Below are 7,722 nucleotides of genomic sequence, written 5' to 3'. Positions count from 1 at the left end.
GGGAAAAATGTCAACACCTGCTCTGGAAAATAATCGCCGGGGAAGCCACAGTAATTGCTTCAGACAGACGGACAAGCCAGCATTGCCCAGAGAAACCGCGCTCACCTCGGGGTGTTTGTCCTTAGCGTGAGAGGCAAAAAAGGAGAGTTATAAGATTTAATAAAATCATTACAGGTGAATATCTCTCCCGGTAAGTGTGCTGTGAGAGGGTTGCTGGGCAGGGCCGGGCTGCATCGCGCAAAAAGGAAAATAAACAAACTCATCCCCGCAGGCTGAGCACACGGGAGCGCGCGTCCCCTCCGGGATGCCCGGGAGGCACCGAGGAATAAAGAAAATAAACAAACATCGCCGCGGGCTGCCGCGGGAGCCGCCGGGATAACCGGGAGGTGGCGGTGCCGAGGCGCCGGAGCTCGGGCAGCGGCAGCGGGAGCGGGAGCGGCATCCCCGGCGGGGCTCGGGCAGCCGGGACCGGGCATCCCCGGCGGGGCTCGGGCATCCCCGGCCGAGCGCGGGCACCCGGAGCGGCATCCCCAGCGGGGCTCGGGCATCCCCTCCGGAGCTCGGGCAGCGGCAGCGGGAGCGGCATCCTCGGCGGGGCTCGGGCAGCCGGGACCGGGCATCCCCTCCGGAGCTCGGGCATCCCCGGCCGAGCGCGGGCACCCGGAGCGGGAGCGGCATCCCCAGCGGGGCTCGGCATCCCCTCCGGAGCTCGGGCATCCCCGGCCGAGCTCGGGCAGCCGGAGCGGCATCCCCGGCCCCGCCGCTGCCAGCGGGCGCACACGCAGGGCCAACATCTGGCTCAGCATCTGGAGCGCGAACGGAGCGAGAGGAGGCGCGGAGCTCCCGCTGCTGCGCCCATCCCATTTATTACCCCGCGTGGGGCCGGGGCTGCGGGACCCCCGTGGGGACAAGAGCAGGGTCACGGTCCCGCAAAAGCGCTCATCCCACAGCTTGGCCTCTCCCTCCTCTTCCTCTCACGCCGTGGCTGCTCAGCCCATGAGCCAGAGCTCGGCCCTGGCCGGGAGAGCCAAACCAGCCCGAGCGAGGAAATGGTCTGTCATTAAAGTCTGGGAAGTGATGGGAATCCAAGCAAAAGGAAAGCTTGGGTTTCTGCTGCTTTCCCGTGGTTGGCATGTTGGGAAGGCAGCCGGAGGACATACACAGGATGGGAGCTCTGGACACGGTGCTGGCCACCACGAGCTCGGGCAGCATCGTCCCCTCGGAGGCTCCAGCAAGGACCCAGGGAGTGCCCCAGCCCCAGCCTGGCCCCTGGTGATGCCATCCCTGCAGCTCTCCCTGGCACTGGGGTGTTCCCCCTCCACACACCCACCTCCAGCATCCTCCACTGCACCCCAGAGCTCCCTCCCCACCGGCCCGAGCTTCTGCCAAACCCTTTTGGGGTGTCCTGACTGAGAGAGGCTCTTGGGACAGCACATCTATTCCCTTTTGTGCCCTGACTCTTCTTCTAGAGCCAATATCTGAAGAACTCCCAAGCTGAGCAGGGAGCTGGGGTAAACCTCTGTCCACAGCAGCAGAACAATGTAAATCTCTTCCTTAAAGAGTGATTTCCATGTGGAAGGTCCCGTTGGGACGAATGGGGGGATTTGCTGAGCAGAGCCTGCCAAACCTCTGCTCACAGCATCACCAGGCTTCTGCAGGTTGGGCTCTCCTCAGCACGTGCAGCAATTTGTTCTGGCCAGCGAGGGCGGCCTGTGGCAAGTGCTAATCCCAGCTCCGGGTGGAGCCCTCAGGAGAGGGGAGAGGCCCCCCCAGCAGCCCTGGCTCCTCCCCAGGCGCTGAGCATCCCCAAGCAGCAGCTTTGTGTAATCCCCACACAAAGAGGTGGTCACTGCTAATGGGTTTACCTGCTTAATTCTCCCTGGCCCTTCCTGCCTCTCAGGGTTTTCCCTTCCCACTGGCTCGGTGCTGCAGGAAACTCTGCTTCCCACATTAAGCAGATTGTCTGCAGCAGGACAGGCAAATGCATTTATCCTGCAGAATTCCCAGGCCGTGACACGGCGGTGTTTCCAGGATATGAATCCTCTGTCCCTCACATCCTTCCCTGCCCTGCTTCCTGAGCCATGACACATTTATCAATTTATCACCGAGGCACAGGGCACCTCCAGCCCCTGGCTCTCACAGCACTTCCCTGGGACCATCTGCTGTCACCCCAGCTGCCCAGAGGGGCCTGATGGTCATGGTGACCACCAAACCATCTCCCACCCACTGCCAGGGCTCATCCCTGCTCAGCACAGCCCCACATCAGAGGGTCCTGGGGGTGGGTATCTTTGGGACAAGCCCAAACACTCCCCACTACCCCAAATTTACTGCTTTCTGCAGAAATTATCCCAACATGGGTTTCCTCTTCTTGCAGGAGAGAATGTGGGAAGGACATTCACACCCACATGTGCCACAAGAGCCAACCTCTGACCTGTGCCTCAATTAAAAATGGTTTCTAGGCTCAGACTAGCAAATGTTGGCCTAATTTGGGGAGGATGGGCTCTATAACAGATAGGCAGGACACTGAGCAGGAAATTGGGCAGGAGAAAAATTTCCAGCCACAACCATAGAAGTTACAGCTTAGTAACTCAGGCTGCAAGGTTTGTGCTCCTTGGAGAACAAGGCCCCAAGCTCAGGTCCAAGCCCTGCTCTCCAAGGACAGCCCCAGCTTTCCAAAGCAAATCCAAGCACAACTCAAAGCCATCAGAATTCAATTGCTGCTCACTCGAGCAGATCCCCCCTGTCACTGAGCATGGAAATTCAATATGTGGGAAGAACTTGCAAGAGAAAAATGAATTTCTGTTTATTTTCTTAGCAGGAGTTTGGCCTAAACCCTTCACTTTTGGAAAGAGAGCCAGTAACTCTGTCACTTCTTTTTTTACCCTCCTTTAATTACTTTCTAACCTAAATGAGAACCAAGAGGAAGGCTTGGGGCACTATCACAGCAGCGTTGGCCAGATGTACCCTGGCCAAAAATGTGATTCCAAAATGAGACAGAGAGCAATGAATAATAACTAAAACACTGTTTTACCAGTTTTCCTCAGAATCTGGACAAGTTTTTCCCCCACACAAAATAAATCTCTTCTTTTTTCTAGCCAAACAGCCTGTGTAAGAAAGAGCTTGGGAAGGGCATCCCTGAGGATGTCAATTGTCACTGCAGGAAAAGGAAAAGGCACGTGGACACTGTGCAACAGCTTTAGCTCCACTAACACCGTGAGGAAACCCTCAGCCCAGGCTGCTGTGCTGGGGAACAGCTCCTTCACACTCAGATGTAACTTTCTGAGTGCACTACAGAGTTTAGATTGTGTTAAGCCCATCTAGACATGGAACCATTTCCTCCTCCCCAGCCCTGACACGCTGCTAAGCCCCAGTGATTAACACTGTCTGCACCAAGGAGCACAGAGCTCCCCACGGCTCCTAAACACCCTCTGCTCCCCAGCCTGCTCTGGGCTGGGTCTCTGGAACAGATCTTCCTCCCTCCTAACACTTGGGACACATTCATTCATTCTGTGCCCATGGGATGGGCCCCAGCACATGCAGAGCAGCTCCATGGTTTGTCCTGCTCCCCCAGCCAGTTGTTGTTCCATTCTGTTCCTCCAAACCCTTCAAACCCACCTCTTCTCCTTCCTCGCTGAAATGCAGGATTAGATCTCTTTTTTTTTAGTGAAATCCATTTCCTGGTGTCCTTCACAGCTCTCTCAGGTGCTGCCCACATTCCCAGGCCCTGCTGTCCTGCACTGCCTCAGCTCCAGCCCCATCTCCCAGCTCCCCTGCCTCTGTGAGCCAGAAATCACACCCCACAGAAGAGTTAAACCAGCCTGGAGAGGGCCTCCTGCCCCACTTTGCTGCCTGAACACCCTCCAAAATCAATTCCACAGCACAATAACCGTGGTCAGGAGCGCTGAGGTTCCGCAGGGACAGACAGACAGCAGCAGCACCAGCCACCCCATTCTCTCCAGGATTTTCCCCCAAGGCCATTTCCATTCCTTTTGGAGTTTTCTTGACAGTCTGGGCTGTCCCTCCTGGCAGGCTGTGCTGCCTGGCCCTGTCCCCACACAGTCCTTGTCCCCTCGGGGCACAGGGACCCCAAAGAGGCCACCACAAACTGCCACCGGGACACCACGTGCAACGCTGACAAATCTCCTAACGAGTGTTGAAAAGAAGAAGAAAAGAAGAAATAAAAGGAGCCAGAGGAAGGAATCTGCTCGGGGAACAGCTCCATGTGGGCTTGGCACCAGGGCACTCACCACACCAGTGCCGAGGGGACGATGGGCCCTGGCCAGATGGAGCTGCTGGCCCCAGCCTGCAGGGATTCGGCCACTTCAAACGCTGGAATTCTCTGCTGAAAAGGGGCCACACAGCCAGGGATTCCTGAAAAAGGAAAATATATGGGTGCTTCCCTCACTCCCTGCCCTGGCCAGGCTGGGGAGGGTCCCCAGCAGCAGGAGCTGGGGGCTGTGGGCAGCATCACCTCAGGTCTCTGTCCCACAGCCATCGCTTCCTGCCTGTGCTTTATCTATCCCTTGTGCTTATTTTCTATACAGTTTGTCCTGAAACATGGCAGTCTGGGCTTTCGAGGCTTTCCTATCCACTGGGGTACACCCCTCATGTGGCATGACACCCCACATGTGCTGATTCTGTGCTCTGGTTTCTGCCAGCTCCACAAAGGCTCTCTGGGCTTTGGCGGTTTTTGTTTCTTGGCCCCTTTTCTTTTCCCCCTTTTTTTTTTCAACTGACCTTGTGCTTTTAACAATTCCAAGCTTAAATATTTTCAAAAGTTAGAAATAGGAAAAAACCAAAAAGCTCCACTGATAACAATTTTTCCAGGTTGTCATGAAAATAAGAGAATCTCTCAGGATGCTGTGGGTGACTGCTGGGATGTGCCAGTGGAACAGCGACCGCAGATCCTGTTCTGGGGGTGTAACAGTGCTCCCCCACCTCACCAGGACCTTAATTCTGGGCGTTTGGGACAGAGCTGCTCTGTGATGATGACAGCAGGAGGCTCAGCCCCAGCTGGAGCAGTGCCATGACCATCCCCCAGCTCAAGGATCAAGAATGAGAATTAAAAGAAAGAAATAAAAAAAAAAAACCCTCTTTGAAATCAGTTTTAAGTAAACAAAAAATGGATCTCACAAGCTTCAGTAACCACAAGCATAAATTTGGGGTTGGCTGGGCTCTGTTTTGCTTGGGTTCTTCTGCATCACATATGAAGCCTATTTTAGGATGATTTGCTTGAGCAGTTCAGCACATGCCCAGGGCCAGCATGCACTGCACAGTCACCCAGGAGCCACTGCTGTCCCCATGGCCACGGGGACAGGGACAGCAGAGCTGCTCTGGAGGGCAAACAGAATCCCCCATCCCTGGGGCTCCTGCTGCCAGGGCAAGCTGTGGCACGAGTTCTCCCTCTCAGCTTCTCCTGCTGCCGGCCACGTTCTCAGGACCCCCAGGCAGTGGGGACAAGCTCAGAGCTCTGGGGTGGATGGAGCCTGATGCAGAAGCCCAGGTCCAGCACAGAACAGTGCAGGCTGCTGTGAAACCAAAGCAGGAATTGCCAGGGCTAACAATCACTGCTGAGGCTGGAGGCCACACACAGCTGGGGCTTTGCCCACCCTGACCAAACCAGCAAATCAAACTCACACCTATAAAACACCCACAGCTCATCCCCAAGTGCTCTACATTTAAAGAATGGCTGCTGCTATCTTCCAAAACTCCTGATTAAAATCCATGTCTGACTGGCATGACTGCAGGTTGGCTGTATGACAAATATATCACAGAATCACGGAATATCCTGTCTTGGAAGGGACCCACAGGGATCATTGAGCCCAAGTGCTGGACCTGATATAAATATATATTTATATGAGCTGCTCAGTTTTCCAGAATCCCAACACAGAAAGTCCCCACTGAGATGAACAGGACGTGCTTTTAGTGGTTTAGCAACTGTGCATCCTGTGTGTCCTTCGTGACAGCCACGAGCCCCACCACGGCTCCCTCACGCTGCTTGGAGCACATCTGCACTTCTGCAGTAATTCAATATAAATATATATTTATATCAGGTCCAGCACTTGGGCTCAATGATCCCTGTGGGTCCCTTCCAAGACAGGATATTCCGTGATTCTGTGATATATTTGTCATACATTCAGGAAGGCTGGCTTTTCAAAGCCTTGCAGGGCTTGGAACCAGCAACCATTATAATCAGGAAAAGAGCAGAGTGAGACATCTCCCAGCTTTTTATGGAATAAAAGTCCCATTTCTATCTTTATAGGGATAGATCTGATATTAAACTCCAGCTACATGAATACAGGAAAGAAATTCAGGATTTTCTACAAAGAAAATTCCACACTATTGTTGTCAGATTTTAACATTTCAAGACAGGTAGAAAAAGTATTTCTCACCTATCACAGGAAATCATCTGGATTTTCTGTGAAAAGAGCCTGACCTGCTGAAGCACACAGAGATCACATGGAGACACCAGGGCCAGGGCAGCACCTCACCCCACTCACCAGAGACAGCTCAGGTGTGAGCATCACCTTGCACAGAACTTGGGTCTCTTCCCCCCACAACAACAACCCCAACCCCTGTGTGGCTTTTGTGCATGCCTGGGTGGAAAGAATAATCCCAATTACCCATTAGCTGTGATTATTTGGCATTAGTGAGCTTCTGTATTTTGCTGCTGCCATGGTTGGCTGAGGAAGCCTGAGGATGGCCCAGGAGGATTCTTAAAGAGCAGCTTCTTTCAAGATATTTAACTTTTTAGTATTTTTATGCTTTTGCCAATTTTATTCAAATCTAATAGATCTTAATCTCTCTATCAGCAGCATCTGCACTGCTGTGAGAGAGCAGCACCTCCATGGACAGATGTGAGGTGACACAAGGGACAAAGCCCCGTCCCCAGGGGTTGTCCTGCCTGGCCCTGCAATGTCCTACTCCAGAGCACAGGAGCTGCAGCCACCTGCTGCCAGCGGGAAATGACAATGACAGGGAGAAAAGGCAGATTTTATTGTGTCTGGAAAGCTGCAGCCCCGTGAAGCTGAACTATTTAAATAGACAAGAATCTTTTGTCCAGGAAACTGAGCACTAATAATAACATTTCCTCCCGCAAAGAAGGCTTCTTCCCAGCTGCTTTGCACGGTCTCTGCCTCCTCCTGTTCCCTGGCACTGTCCCAGCCCCTGTCACCCCCCTTTCCCCTCTCAGGCTGCAGAACACCCCACGGTTTTCCAGGCTGCCTTCACTGCACTCCCCAGCTCTCCCTCCTCCACCAAACATCCGGATTTCCTATTTGATTCCCTGCTTTGTTTTCTCCTCCAGGCTGCCTTGGCAAGCACACAGCAGAAAGAGGAAGCCTCTCCTCTGGATCTGGTGCCCAGAGCCAGGGCACAGCCCAGTTCCCCCATCCTTACAGGGAGAGCTGGTCCTGCTCATCCACACATCCCACTCAGAGAGCGCAGGGCACCAGCACAGAGCCACCACCTGCACCTTTTCCAAATGCCCACAGCTCCCCAAAGCTGTGGGGGAATTTTACAAGGATGAAAGAGGGCCCAGCCCAACATTCCATCTGCTCATCAACTTTCCAAACCCTGGCCAGAGCATGGAGGTACTCCAGCTCTCCAACCAGCTACAAATTATTGAATTATTCATTCATTTCCTATGGGCACTCTTCCCAAGCCAGCCCTAAAGAAAATCCACCCCAGGACACCAGTCCTGTGCGTGGGTGTTGGGATCAC

This window comes from Ammospiza caudacuta, chromosome 16 (assembly GCF_027887145.1).
Source record: "Ammospiza caudacuta isolate bAmmCau1 chromosome 16, bAmmCau1.pri, whole genome shotgun sequence".
Taxonomy (NCBI): domain Eukaryota; kingdom Metazoa; phylum Chordata; class Aves; order Passeriformes; family Passerellidae; genus Ammospiza; species Ammospiza caudacuta.
This window is presented reverse-complemented; position numbering follows the sequence as displayed.